Source organism: Anarhichas minor, unplaced genomic scaffold (assembly GCF_050575085.1).
Source record: "Anarhichas minor isolate MPS153535 unplaced genomic scaffold, ASM5057508v1 ptg000002l, whole genome shotgun sequence".
Classification (NCBI taxonomy): Eukaryota; Metazoa; Chordata; class Actinopteri; order Perciformes; family Anarhichadidae; genus Anarhichas; species Anarhichas minor.
Genome location: NW_027466448.1, coordinates 4,357,851 through 4,371,650, shown reverse-complemented (window position 1 = coordinate 4,371,650; position 13,800 = coordinate 4,357,851). Strand labels below are relative to the sequence as shown.

Genomic DNA, 13,800 nt, shown 5'->3' with positions numbered 1-13,800 from the left:
ATGAAAATCTGTTTTCCAGCCGAGTCACAGTGTATTACAAATATGAATACCACCCCCACTAATACTGCCACTAGCAGTACAAAGACACAGTGATTTAGTTTTGTGGGCTTTCACACCTAATTACATTTGAGAGGCCCCGTCTCGTCTAAAGGCCTTACCTTTAATCAACAACTAATTATTTTCCAGTAGTGAAAATTAGCTTGAGAGCAGACCTGCCAGAAAGCGAGCCGTATAAACACTAATGGTATTCAGGGTGTTTTTACATGGTCGTGTTGTTTTATGCCTGCTCGACTCATTTATCCGCCGCGTGTCTGTTTTTCTCCGTGTCATCCTGCCCCCCCCCCGCTGACAGAGCTAATGTGCTGAGAGGTTTAAGCTCTCCTTCAGACTGGCACAGGAAACTTTACTGCTGCTTATAAGCATGTTGCAGAGAGCAGAGAAAGGACAGTCAAAGCTGTTTTTATGACTTTTCAGGTGTTCTTATTCGTCTGTTTATATCATGACAGCCAGAGCAGCAGAAGTCCTTTGTAAAATTAAGAAAAATTACAAAATTAGCAAACTGTGGTCATGGATATTGTACAAATGTACCTCTAAAGGGCTTTTGCACACCTGGGATAAATAAGTGTTCTCTTTATCTCAACTCTGCCTGCATTGTGATCACATCTAAATATGTAAATTATTAAGGCTCAGTTGGCGGACTCGCCGACAAATATGTCTCAGGTCAAGTCAAGCAATGCAATGGCCATTCATTTTAAATCACTTTTGGCGAGGGACGACTATAGCTGCTGCTGCTGCATGCAGCTTTTACTGGGCTTGAGGAAGAGTTGTTTATCTTGGGAATGTGTGATGAGAGAATTCTGTTTTAAGTGAATATATCACCGTGCGTCTGGGCCACAAATGCTCAACACATCTATCATCAGATTGGCTATTTTTCATTCCACTGCTTGTGTTGCTTGCACGTGTGCAGAATATCTAGAAATCTGATTATAATATAAGCTTGAAAACTCAAGATTTTTGATTTTGAGAATATTATTTCGAAGTGACCAGAAGACGACGAGATCAGGCCACATTTACCCCTGGTACTAGCATGTTAGCTTTATCTGGATACATTATGTGGATGCTGATCCACAGGCCTTGGCATTTAGACCTGAAATTAATAAAAGTTATCTCGATTCTGCACGTATTGGGATCGGATATGATTATGCAAATTCAGACGTGGTCTGGCCAATCCAACAGCAGTCCGATCCCAACGCGTTCTGTATGCATTTACACTTTGCATTAAAATGTATTTTTTCAGATGTGAACAGGATGAAAGGGTGGAGCCACATCTGGATCAGGTTTATTGAGATTAATTCAAACTTAAACCGTAACCTACTAGGCAAATGTCTTGATCGTGACCAAAAACAGTGGTTCCCAACGTGCTGGCCAGGACCTCAACGGATTGTAAATCTGAGGGGTTACAAGATAATTAGAAGGGAAATCCATTGATTTTACACATCGTCCTAAAATCCTGTCACTGAGTATTACAAACTGTTGTTTGTATTTTGCCGTTAAGCCCTTAAACACATTAATCAGTTACTCCAGCTGGACTTCAAGGATCTTAAACACGCTCCCACCAACGCAGCCCACTGCTCTGTTTTCAACACGGTTGGAATCCCCACTTAGAGTTGCATTGTGGGTAATGTAGGCGCCGGGTTTTGACAAGGAAGAAGCCGGTGTGGAATAAAATCAGACGATATCTCTGTATAACTGTGAAGGGCAATGAGTACTCTTGTAACAAAATAGGGAAGAAGAAAAAACAAATCAGACCAGTTGATATATAAAACTAAACACTCGACTGATATGCTGAAAATCATAACACATAATTCAAATTGTAACAGCACAACGTACTCGTTTAAAGTTTTGAATGAGAAACCTTCAGTAACCCTGATCTGTACTTTTGCAGTCACGCTGCCTCCTGAAGGATGGACTAATTAGACTGAATAGTGGCCTGTTGCAAAGGTTTATTGTGGTTCTGGAAGCATTAATCTCTGTGGCCTCGAGGCTTGTCCATCATCTCCACCGGAGAACAAGGAAGAACAGATGCCTCTCCTCTGCTCCCTTTATGGAGCCTCCAGTCTTTTTGTGTGCTTGGTTTTCCATGTAGGGTGACTTTGACTTTGGAGACTGTCACCACAATATTTTTTTTTGAATTACACCAAAAGTTTTCTTTCGTGTCCTTTACCGAGTGAAGGTGAGCGGATGGAAGGTATAAGCCTGGATCAGGGGGAGAGGGAGAGGAAGAAAAGAGGGAGGCAGATGATGGATTAACTCCTAGTTTCATGGGACTAGCTGGGGTGTGTGATTTTGTGATGAATGATGTGAGGTGTGATGCTCTGTAAATATTATTCTCCAGTTCACACAGCCACCACAGAGCAGAGTAACAGTCTCCCCCACATATTCTCCGTATTTTCCAGCCTCGGTTGAAAACTTTCCCCCGTCTGTTCCGTTTCAAGAGGAAACCGCTTTGCACTTGAACACTGCCAGCTTCTCCCTCATGAATGAAATATACGCTGCATGCTTGATGTGTGCGTGTGTGTGTGTGTGTTCTCGCCGAAGACTGGGAGCCTTCACGCGTGGTCCCTCCCACCCCGTTCAGACTCCTCCCCCTCTGAGCTGCTCTTCCGCCGAGGCTCGGAAACAGATCACTTTTTAAATCATTCATGAGCACTCCCCAGAAAAGAAAGGCATGCAGAAAGCTGAGGGACCGCAATGAGGAATGTGTCATTGTTCCTCTCATATGCCATGATTTATGACACAATGGTTGTAGCTGATTTCATAATCACAGTTTATTTCCCTTCAGAAGGGAAGCAAAGTTAAAGTCAGCAATTTTGCCTGTTTTCCTTTCATTCCCCTTCTTTTGTTTCACAGATGAATGTCTCTTTCTTCATCCCCTCCCTCTTCAATGGATTTCTCTTTTCTTCCTGCACCTTCCCACCCCTCGTCTTAGTCGTCCCATAAATATCCCTTTTAAATTCACAAATACAATAAAGAATTCTCCCCACTAGCGCCTGCACTGTGCCTTACCCAGCATCTGGTGAAAGGGGAATCTCTTGATACCGCGAGTGTGCTTTAAAGCTGAAAGGCATGCTGGGAATTGTAAGTGGGAGAACATGAGGTAGAGGGAGGGTGTCCTTGGAAAGATTGTTTGTTCTCAGTCAGCCACATTAATTAGCATAGCATTATTACAGGCATGGCGTGTTCAAAAACACACAGGGCCTTTAAACTGTCACCACAAGCATGTCGATGGGCACGGATAAATAGCTCATCAATGCGAGAGACAGAAACACAAGCCCATGTGTTTGTCAATGAGAGACACACCAGCTCACACACTGTGATCAGTGTTAAGTATTACGAGTGACTTGAGGAATATACCGTTGTATTCGATGGCGTCACAAAGTCTTCATCTGTAGGTGGAGTTTGCTCGTTGAACTTCTCATGAAAAAGTTGAGCCTGAGCTGTTTCATCTGCTGAAGAAGACCATGCTGTTTGGTCAAAAGCTCTGTAATAAGCGAGCAAGGTGAGCTTGGGGTGAGACTGTTTCGTTAGCTACTGCTTCCAAGGTCAAGAATGAAATCATAGCAGGATATTTGTAGTTTCTGTGAATCTACTTGCTGAACATTTTCTCAATTAATCATGATTTACTCTTAATCAGCTGCTAAATTGCACTTAACCAATAAGTAGTCAATACTTCCTCATTATGCACATTTTAGGTATTATTTTCTGTTCGCTGACGTAAAGTGGTCCAGTATACGCAGGAAACATGCATCATCATTCATGATAATCTCAGTCTAGCTACTTTGTATACCTTACTGTATTTCTTAAATTAAGCATCTGATACTAAATATCAAATATAAAAAAGTCAATAAAGTTGGAAGCAGTGTATTAGAGTCAAACCTTCCTCAACAGATTGTAGTTGGCAGGAAACTAAAAGCAAAAAATGCTGAAAGAAAATGTCTCAATATGCGAAATATTTGATTAAATAACGTACATTTGAACTACAATTGTAAAAAGACTGGGTGAGACAGCCACTGTTTTGTGTTTGATAAACAACTGAAACGATGAGTCGATTAGTTCATTATTCGATCAATAATTGTTGTGAAGTGAGAAAACAAATGCCAGATTATTAGATCATGAAAATAATCAGTTGTAGTTGCAGCGACTGTTTGATTTTCAAGCATGGGGTCAATTTGACGCTGCGTCTCTATTCGTCACTCGTATTCACGTCGTACACAGTAACCAAAGTTCCCCCAAACTTGACATCTGGTACAGAGTGAAGAGACAAAGATGGCTCCATATAGTGTTCAGAACAGTACATTTCTGTGGTCTTTGGATAAGCTCTGCTTCTTGGCCCCAAGTGGCACGAAGCACATTCACAAAAGTCCTTCGATAACTACAAAGCAGAGGTCAATTACTAAATAATGCTGGACTTTGCTGGATCATTATGTGTTCAGTTCAGATATGAATCTAATTTCAAAACCACCACAAGTAATTCATTTATATAGAAATTATTAAGCAAAATATCATAATTGCTGAATAAGCTAAGCAGTTTTTTTTTTTTTGCTACAGCTAGGAGCACAAGTAAACACTGTCCTCTCTGGGTTTCATGCACAAAGACCCCCAAGTTTTAGCACTAATTGTCTTGCTAACCGCACTGGTGTGTTTTGAAACTCTCCTTCCTCTCACTCTTCACCTCCTCCGCCCCGCGGCTCGGGTAACTCTCTCCTCTCTATGACTAATGATGTTCTCTCAGTCTCAAGGTTTTAGCGGGATAATTATATTAACCCCTGTCCTCTGGCTGATCCCAGCACAGCTCGTCTTCCCCAGGCATCATCCCCTCCACGGTCCCACCGGAATTAGACAGCAATATACACATGGCTGTGCAGGAGCGTACACTACGGGTGTGTTCTGTATTGGCTTGGGTATGTGTCTGCAGCTGTGTGTGCGTGCGTGTTTTGGTGACTTTTAGGATAAATTAAATGAGAGGATTTGTGTGCGTTGGTGGGCTTATTTACAACAACATGCCTTTACACATCAGAGGTTCAACAGTGTGTCTCTAAAGTTCGTGTGGCGGGCATTCCGTCTCGGAGAGAAGGCCCTGAGAGTATTCTGTTCTCCACTTCCAAAGTTTTTCTTTCTGATATACACACACACACACATAAAGATCCTACAAAGATCCTTATCGCCCCTGGGGGTCCGAAGACTCTGTGGGGGGCTGCACAACAGGAAGAACCTCCCACCAAACCCCATGTCGTCCCAGAGTTTCTGTCTCATCATCACATTTTCATTCCCCCCATTGCCTCCCAACTCCCTTTACTTCTTCTTCCTCATTCATATCTTAAATAAAATGAGGATGTATAATAACACCCCCCTTCCCCCTCCAACTCGCGCCCAATTTCCTCCCTCCCCAGGTGTTACTCATTGCTATAGTGTTCATTAAAACACATTCAGCAGCAGTAAGGACTCTGCAGGGAGGTTACGCGCTAATATGCAGCACTGTTAACACCGTGATCTCAGGGCGATGCGGGCCGGACGGGGTGAGACCGATCTCTCTTTAGTGGGAGACACCTTACGATGCGGTGACATGGCTGCTTGAGGAAGAGCGGCGTCAGCCATTCTGCATCATTCATGCTGCATCATGCTGCATGAATATTACAATGCCGGCGTGCAGAGCCTTAAATTACCACCCGCCAGGTGCCAAATGCCAGTAAAGTATGTCTTCTGTGGATGAATTAATAAGGGTCGCCCATCACAGTGGTCAGTGAGGGTGCATGTATTCATAGGTGATAACATTCAGTATTTGTTATTTATAGGACAATAACTTTTTATTAGTGTCATGCAGAGACAAGCAGAGAAAACTATAGGTGAAACTGCTGACGTGGGGCTTTTACGCAGTATTTCATTTATGTCTGCATACTAAGCACAGACATACTTCATTACTGGAAAGAATGGCAGTCGGTTTTTTGGACACATAATCAAATTAAATTAAATTAAATTAAAATAGTGGATTATATTCAGTAGAAAAAAATGTTTTGACCAATAAAAAGCAAAAAAAGTTCCCAAGGAGACTAAAAAAAACAAAACGTTACTCGCTTTTTTGTGTGTGTTTTTAACGAGTAAAAGAAAAGTTTGACTTTTGGCTGTTTCGATATTAATATTTTGAGTGATGATCAGTAGATATGGCCACTTGATAATTTTGTTTTTAGTTCTCAGAGTTAGTTCTGATAGAAACATTTGAATGATTTAAGGGGTGTTCAGATCAAAAGAAGCTCTGCTAAAAAACATGCGGGTTAAGTTGGTGGGGGCTTGTTTATTCGGGCACAGACGAGACGATGAAATATGATCCAGGAAGTTCCGTTTGAGTAACAGATCCATGAGATTTGAAGCTTATCAGACACCAAAACATTGCACACTTATAATACTCAGACAGAATTTAGAAATACATTATCACAGCAATCATTTACAAAAAGTAAACAGTGTAAATATCTACCTAGTGTGTGAGCTTGCAGTATTTCATGGGCCAGCGTCTTGCTGGATGATGTAACTGTGCTTTCCGCAAGTTGAACAGGTTCAACTTTTTTGCTGGACGACCTTGCGTTTTTGTTTTTTGCAGGGAAGGAGCGGTCTGCATTTCTCATCCACTGCTAAATTTGGTCTGAACGTGGTCTTATACAATCTCTGCTCTGCTGTGTGTCGCTTCTGATTACCACCGTCTTTATGTTTGTTTGTTTTCTGATTTTATTTTATGAACTTTCAGGGCAAGAATATTCAAAAACACAAACTAAATAATTACACACAGGCCCGAAACTAAAAACAAAAAAGGTGGCAAAAGTAGTGAAAATGTATCCATGATATGCTCCAGTGTCCATAGCTGCTATGATTGAGATGTTCACAGTCTGGAATTATGTGTACTGCACATTGTCACAGTCAGGGGATATGCAATGAGTATGATTTAAAAGTATAGTACAAATAAACTGGACACTAAAACAGGCAAGAGAGGCATATAAATCAACATACACTACAGAGTCAATGTGCTTACTGATATCAATAAAGGGACCACAAATCTGAATGAATTCATATCACTGAGCCACTTCTTAAAACAAGGGTTTACTTACTGTTTAAGTGACCAAGAAAGTTATTTACAAATTGTGTCTCATCCTACACAAAGCCTTACTGGAACCAGCCAGGGTGACAAAATCCTTTGATAGCTACATATTAATTACCCCTGCAGTTTGAAAGGCCAGCAAAAACAGTACATTTCAAACAGCTGGCATGTAACCCACACCTGAGCTCTTCCAGTATCTCTCTCTCTCTCTCTCTCTCTCTCTCACACAAACACACACAGCCTCTGCTGTGCTCATGAGAACGGACCTCTGAGGTCTGGACAGGAGAACAGGATGTGCCCAGGCTCCATTATTTAGTTATTTGGTGCTGTGCATACGGTCCATACTTCAGAGAGCAGGTAAGCTCAAAGTGGCCCTAACTCTGCCTGCTGCTCTTTACGCGACTCAAACCGACCAATCAGAACGATGCTCTCAGGAATGTGCGCGCACGCAATAGTCAGTTACTGTATCCTGTGTAAATAATTTACTCGTATGCTTAGTCACACACAATATCTCTCTCTCTCTCTCTCTCTCTCTCTCTCCATCCATCCCTCTATCTAGTGCATCACAAACTAAAAGACTTTACTCAGAGCAAACTGTGCTAATATAATGAATCATCCCACGTACACACCAGGGAGGTCACACATCCCCGTACTCTGCATAGTACACACACACACACACACACACACACACACACAGGGTGTGGATTGCAAAGACAATCAAGGTCATTCCTGCATTTTGAATAATTTAAGAAGTATTTTTGCTGGACAATTTCACTCAGCTTCTTCCTTCAGAGGCCCAAAAACATCCAGTGACCTTTCAACATTGAACATATACAGTGAGTGCATGCATCTATGTTCTTGTGAGTGTTGTGGAGACGCCAAACACACAGTCACTTCGGCTGCCTAAGATGCTTCAGTAGAAAGTCTTTTCTCCCTCAGACGCCCCACAAAAATATGTATTTTTTGAAACCCCGAGAAACTAGAAAAAGACGAAAGGGAGGAAATGGATCTAAAACACTTGTGGTCTTCTGCCGTCGACAGCTTTCATTAGATAATGACAGATAATGAGATTGAGTGGAATGATTTGTTGAGAATAAAACCACAAGTTCGGTTTTTAATGAATGACGGTGACGGGTTGATAGACGTGTGAAAGAATTATTGTGGTTATGAACAGAGGCACAGTGTAATCCCTGCTCACCACATGATTGCAGGGGAGGTCAGTTATAGATTACCTGTTTAGTCTAGAGAGAGAGAGAGAGAGCGAGCATGTGAGAGAAAGGATGGATTGTGGAGAGGAGGGGGGGGGGGTGGTGAGGAGGAGAGGGAACGTTTGAAGAGACTCATGCTGCTCTCCTGCTACGGGAGGTTGCACTCGAGGAAAATCGATCCTCTCCCTTCAGAGAAAGAAATTTATGAAGCTGGAACATAAACGCAGTCATGTCCAATTAGCTGCTCTGAATTTACGAGGCAAGGCGAGGGAGGAAGTGGGAGGGGACGTGGTGATAAAGACCTCAGCAGAAGCCAATAAGGCGTGCTGCTGATCAATGATCCAAGCTTCACGCAACACCCACTCCTCGCTCGGTCGCTTGCCGTTGAGCTCGGGATACGCGATGTTGGAGGGCTCGGCTTTCCTGCAGGCCGCCTTCTACCAATCAGATTTGAATTGATGGACATACTTAAATATCACCTCCAGGCATGATTTATTTCGGATAATTTTCTTCCCTAAAAAAGTTAAATTGCCTAGTTAAAATGACATCTCAGACCTAAAACATTTGAATGTCCCCAAAGGGGCAATTTGTGGTACAGCACAGTGAACTATAAAGATAATATAGACACAATTAAAACAACAACAAAAGTCCATGATCACGATCTATATCAATAAGACCAATCCCTGTCTACTCCTTCTCCCTCAATGAAGAATACAGAATCTATGAATATGTGAATATTGTTCTTTTCTTTTCAAATTCCGGGGACACGATGTCTCCTCCTCATAGACTGTATATAAGAAGTGGAGGTACTCACCGTGACGTCACCCATTGGTTGGTGGACTACGGTTTTGGTGCTTCAAATTTGGCATATTGGCCGTCGCCATCTTGGTTTTTGGCCGTTGCCATCTTGGTTAATTGCAACAAGACGTGACAGGAGAGGGGAGAGCTAAGTACCACCGAACGCTGAATAAGACATTTTTAGTTGACCAAAATGGGAGACTTCATGTCCTCTGTTGAACAAAAATCAGATATTATACACTTTACAAAAGTGCGGCTAAGTGTAGGGCTATTGTGTTGTATTCTCATTTCCTGTCCATTTTCCTGCCATTTCATTCATCGCCTTGCATTTGCACATGGACCTCCAGGTCATGAGTCAGCCCTGGTTTGGATGTTAAGTCTCCAACAAAAGCCCTGACACTCATTGCCCATTAGGCTCTCACTCTACTGTGACTCCAGCAGGTAGCGTAGCCGGTGGCGGTATCAGGGGAGGGAGTTGCTGCAAATAGCGAGTGGGCCTTCTCAGTGACGGCTGATCGAACACAGAGTAGAAGAGGAGGGAGGTCTCCTGCTGGGTCAGAGCCGCATCGATGCGGTCTGTCATCGCAGGTTAGAGCACGTCAATGCGGACCCTCCTCCTGCTCCTCCTCCGAGTCTCACCGCTGTGGTCGGGGAGGCAGGCAGACTGTCAGCGCTCTGACACAGCTGCCCTACTCCCTGCTGAACTGACTGCTCAGCCCCCCTCCCCGCATCGTCTATACCCGCCTATTTTCTCCTCTACCTACTCCGCTCAGACACAAGTCCACAACCCAATTTACTCAATGCGCTCCACAGAGTGCACTGGTGCTACGGGCAGTAGTAAAAAAAAAAAAGAAAAAAAGAAAGAAAAATAAATCTAAAAGGAGTCAGGGATGCAGAGACAGACAGAAGGGGAAAAGAAAGACAGAGATGGGGGATAAAATGGATGAACAAGGAGGAAGAGCGTGAGCAAAGACTGGAGGACTGGAACGGTTACAGTAGATGGAATTTTGGAGCAAAAGTTTAAATAAAAACATTTGAAAAAATAGTGGGAGGAGAGTGCAAAACCGAAAATAAGAAAGCGGGAGTGATAGCGACGTCCCCGGAGAGAAATAGAGGAATAGGCATAGACTACAGTAAAGAGACAGATAAAGCCCCATTAACTGCCGCTTCCAGCTGCTTTCTCAGGCTCTGCCACCACATGACTCCCCCTTGATGTTTGTTTATCTTTCTTATTATTTATTCTCCTAATTGCTGCGTCTCTGCTGTCTAAAACAGGCAGTCCTCGTGTCATTAAATGCACAGCGCTGACATGACTTCACAGAGAACGGACAGAGAAACACACAGATAAGCTGACAACTAATCCGTCTATTAGATAAGCAATACAGATCATTGATCAATGCAAAACATAGTGTGGGCATATAGATCATACAATACACATGCACCAATTCTGTGTCCTACTGTAGCCTACGGAATGGTTTTGCCTCACATGTTTTGGAGGAAACATAATTGGCGTCTGAATTATTTACTCTGGCAACATTTTAGATCTTTGTGCCACACAGACACCACAGTGGAGTGGTCTGGGCTACGTAGTACAGAACTTTGACACAACAAAGTTTGGGTTTCAAAAACACTTTTGATCGAGAAAGATAATGGTTTTGGTTAAATATAGAAAAAAACGTACACAGTTTTTGAAAAACTTAACCGAGACCACAATTTTTTAACATTCATTTCTGGCCGGCACTTTCCCCTTTTTTGCAATCGTTTTTTGGGGAAACATCATGTGTTGTGTTGTGTTGGTTAATGCCAGGGAACGGCCGCGGCTATTGTTAAAAGAAATCAGCGTTGAATGTCTGTAGGAAACAAACTGCAGTCTCCAGCGTTCGAGTCTGATGTTTTGTTGAGCCATCCATCCACCACGACCTCCTTCCTCTGCAGACTTTGTGGCTCTACAGTAACATCAGCCGACTTCCTCCTTTGCTCCCAACGGACAAGACTCATAATTCCAACCGCTGCTGGAGGCTTTGTCCCTTAAAACGTAAATATAAGTTGTTTTTGCCCATTTGCTGAAACGAACGATAGGCTCATTTTTCTCCAACAGACTGATAAACAGAAGTATTGACCCATAATTACACCAGCTAATTAAACCACCACCTTGTGCGTGTGGTTTCTAATGCAGACTGGAATACATTTGAATCACTTATTTCCTTCTGCTCCTAGACTCCCTTTCTCACCCAGCTTTCTCTTCTTGTCCTTTGTCTTTTCCTCCCCTCACCTTCTCTAATTTCATCTCTCTCTCTCTCTCTGAGTAAATAGACAGGCTTGTGATGGATCCAGCTGTCCTGTCTTAACTTCCTCCAGCTCAGAGCTGCTACTCCCACTTTGATGACTTTGCAGTGAAGGCAGACATCTTGCGCATTAACATATGATTGTGCCCATGTATTATTTGTATGTGGAGGGACCGAAGAGGGGGGGGGGGGGGGGGGGGGGGGGAATCGGGAGAAATCCCAGTGCAAGCTGTCATCCGAAAGAGAGCGAGGTAAAGAGACGCGGCACTTGAAAAGTTGGAGTGTCGCATCATTCATGCGGAAGGAGTGCAAAGCTAGAAGCACTCCTGGTCTTCCTTGGCTGTACTATGTGGCAGAGGTCACAAAAGCAGGTCAAGGGGACGCGCAAAGTTTCAACCTGCAAGACTGCCAATTTTGCTTTAATTTAACCTCTATATGTCGACTGTCCAGATAACTGACAAGAGGGAGGACATTTCCTCTCGTAGGCTGCAGCCATTAGGCCTGCAAGACACAAACTGCACAGCAGCATATCCGTAGAAAATCACTTTGGTCTTTAGTATTGATTTTTAACTACAACTTCTAGGTGCTGCACTCAGTGGCGCTTCCTCTTTTAAGATGGGACAGATGAGATTTATCACCGAAGATGCGGGAGATGAGAAGCGGTGATATGTTCGGCGCTGTCAGTCACTCAATCCAGACGTTAGTCACCGCGCCTCTGCTTCTCAGATCTGTTGGCTGTCATAGCCGCTCTCGGTTAAACGCATCACAATCACTGGAGCCAGAAACACTCGCGCACACACACACACACACCTGTCCCCATTTCACACACACTCGCTCGCTCTCTATTTCCTCCATGAAAAAGAGATGTTCAATTTCCCTCTCCGCTAAGTGGACAGCTCGTGTCCTTCAGAAGGCATGCAGGAAACAAGGCCTCGTCGACGGATGGATTTTCCCTGGCACGTCCTGTCAGCTCGTCCAGGTGATCAGAGAGAAACATCGGACCGCAAGCAACAATGTGATGCGAGACAACGCACCATGATCGACTGCCTCCATTTCGTTTCCTGTGAAGTTTTCTAAGTTTCAGTCATTTCAGTCATCGTTATCCTGTATGTAAAGTAATGTCGCAAAACTAGGATTGAGGTTGGTAGGCCGACAGGATAAACCACAAAAAAAAAAAAAAAAAATTGATGAGAAAGCGCAGATTAGTGTGAGGAAGGAAGATTGAAGCAGTCATCCTGCCAGAATACAGGGGCCATTCTTTGAATATTTGATGCAGACGGATAGCTGTTCACTCCTGTGGAACAAACTGGATTGGAGTCCAGTCGCTCATCTGGAAAAGGCTGTAATTTAAAGTCGTAGCTGCCGAATGTCCTCAAGATCCTCATTTCCTTCCCAGCCGAGCTACAACCTCTGGATCAGCCCACCTGGGCCCTGCCCTCTGCCGCGGTCGCACTGCGCACACATTATGTTCATGCGTGCACACACACTCGTGCACACACACACACTCGTGCACACACACACACTCAGATACTTGAATTTCACAGGCAGTAATTGTAAACAACAATTTGTTCCAAAATGACCGGGAAAATAGATTACCAACAATCTTGGACCAACAGTGTTTTGCATTCAACTTTTGAAAGTGTATTATTTTTTCACTTTACATCCTGCTTTGTGTCCCTGAGCTCCAGATGTCTTGAGAAAAAGGAGAAGCAACAAGCTTGATTTTATTCATTATTTATCTATCCTTTATTTAACCCATTGAGATACAATATGTCTTCTGCCAGGGAGTCCTGGTCAAGATGGGCAGCAAGTAAAAAGTGTCATATAAGAGTACAAATGGGGAAGGATAACATCACAATAAAACATATCAAAAAACAACAGACACAAAACATACAGGAACCAGCCGAGGTTGCGCTCACACTACTTGATGAATCAATGAAACGTTTCAGGTCTACGTTCAGTCAATCTGGACTTTTGACTTTCAGAAGAACTTTAGTAAAAAGAGTTTGATTCCTTTTTGATGCTTTACTCAGTTTAGGTGTAGATACAGAGAAGCTGTTGGTGAAATCTAATTACAGAGAATCAGATGCAACTGTACAAACTGCTCAAGCAAACAGAATACAAATGGGTGCTGTAGCTTTGCGTGACACTTCTGAAATTGAGACCAAAAGAAAAATCATTGTTTTCTTTATATAAATGTATTTACACCAATTAATCTTGATGGCATTGCATCTTTATATTTCTTAGTGTGTTTCAATCCTCATTTTGGCAACATTTTACTGGTGCATTTACACTACACCCATAACAGCACCCATACGGTACAAACGCTCACACACGCACGTCTTACTTTTTACTCTCTTTGTCA

The 13,800-nt window shown here is 43.0% G+C and overlaps 1 protein-coding gene across 1 annotated transcript in view; it reads left to right on the top strand.

Annotated features, from left to right (window-relative positions):
- ntng2b (netrin g2b) overlaps window positions 1–13,800 on the top strand; it is a 51,062-nt gene that overhangs the window by 15,402 nt on the left and 21,860 nt on the right. The gene's annotated exons all lie outside the window — the stretch shown is intronic.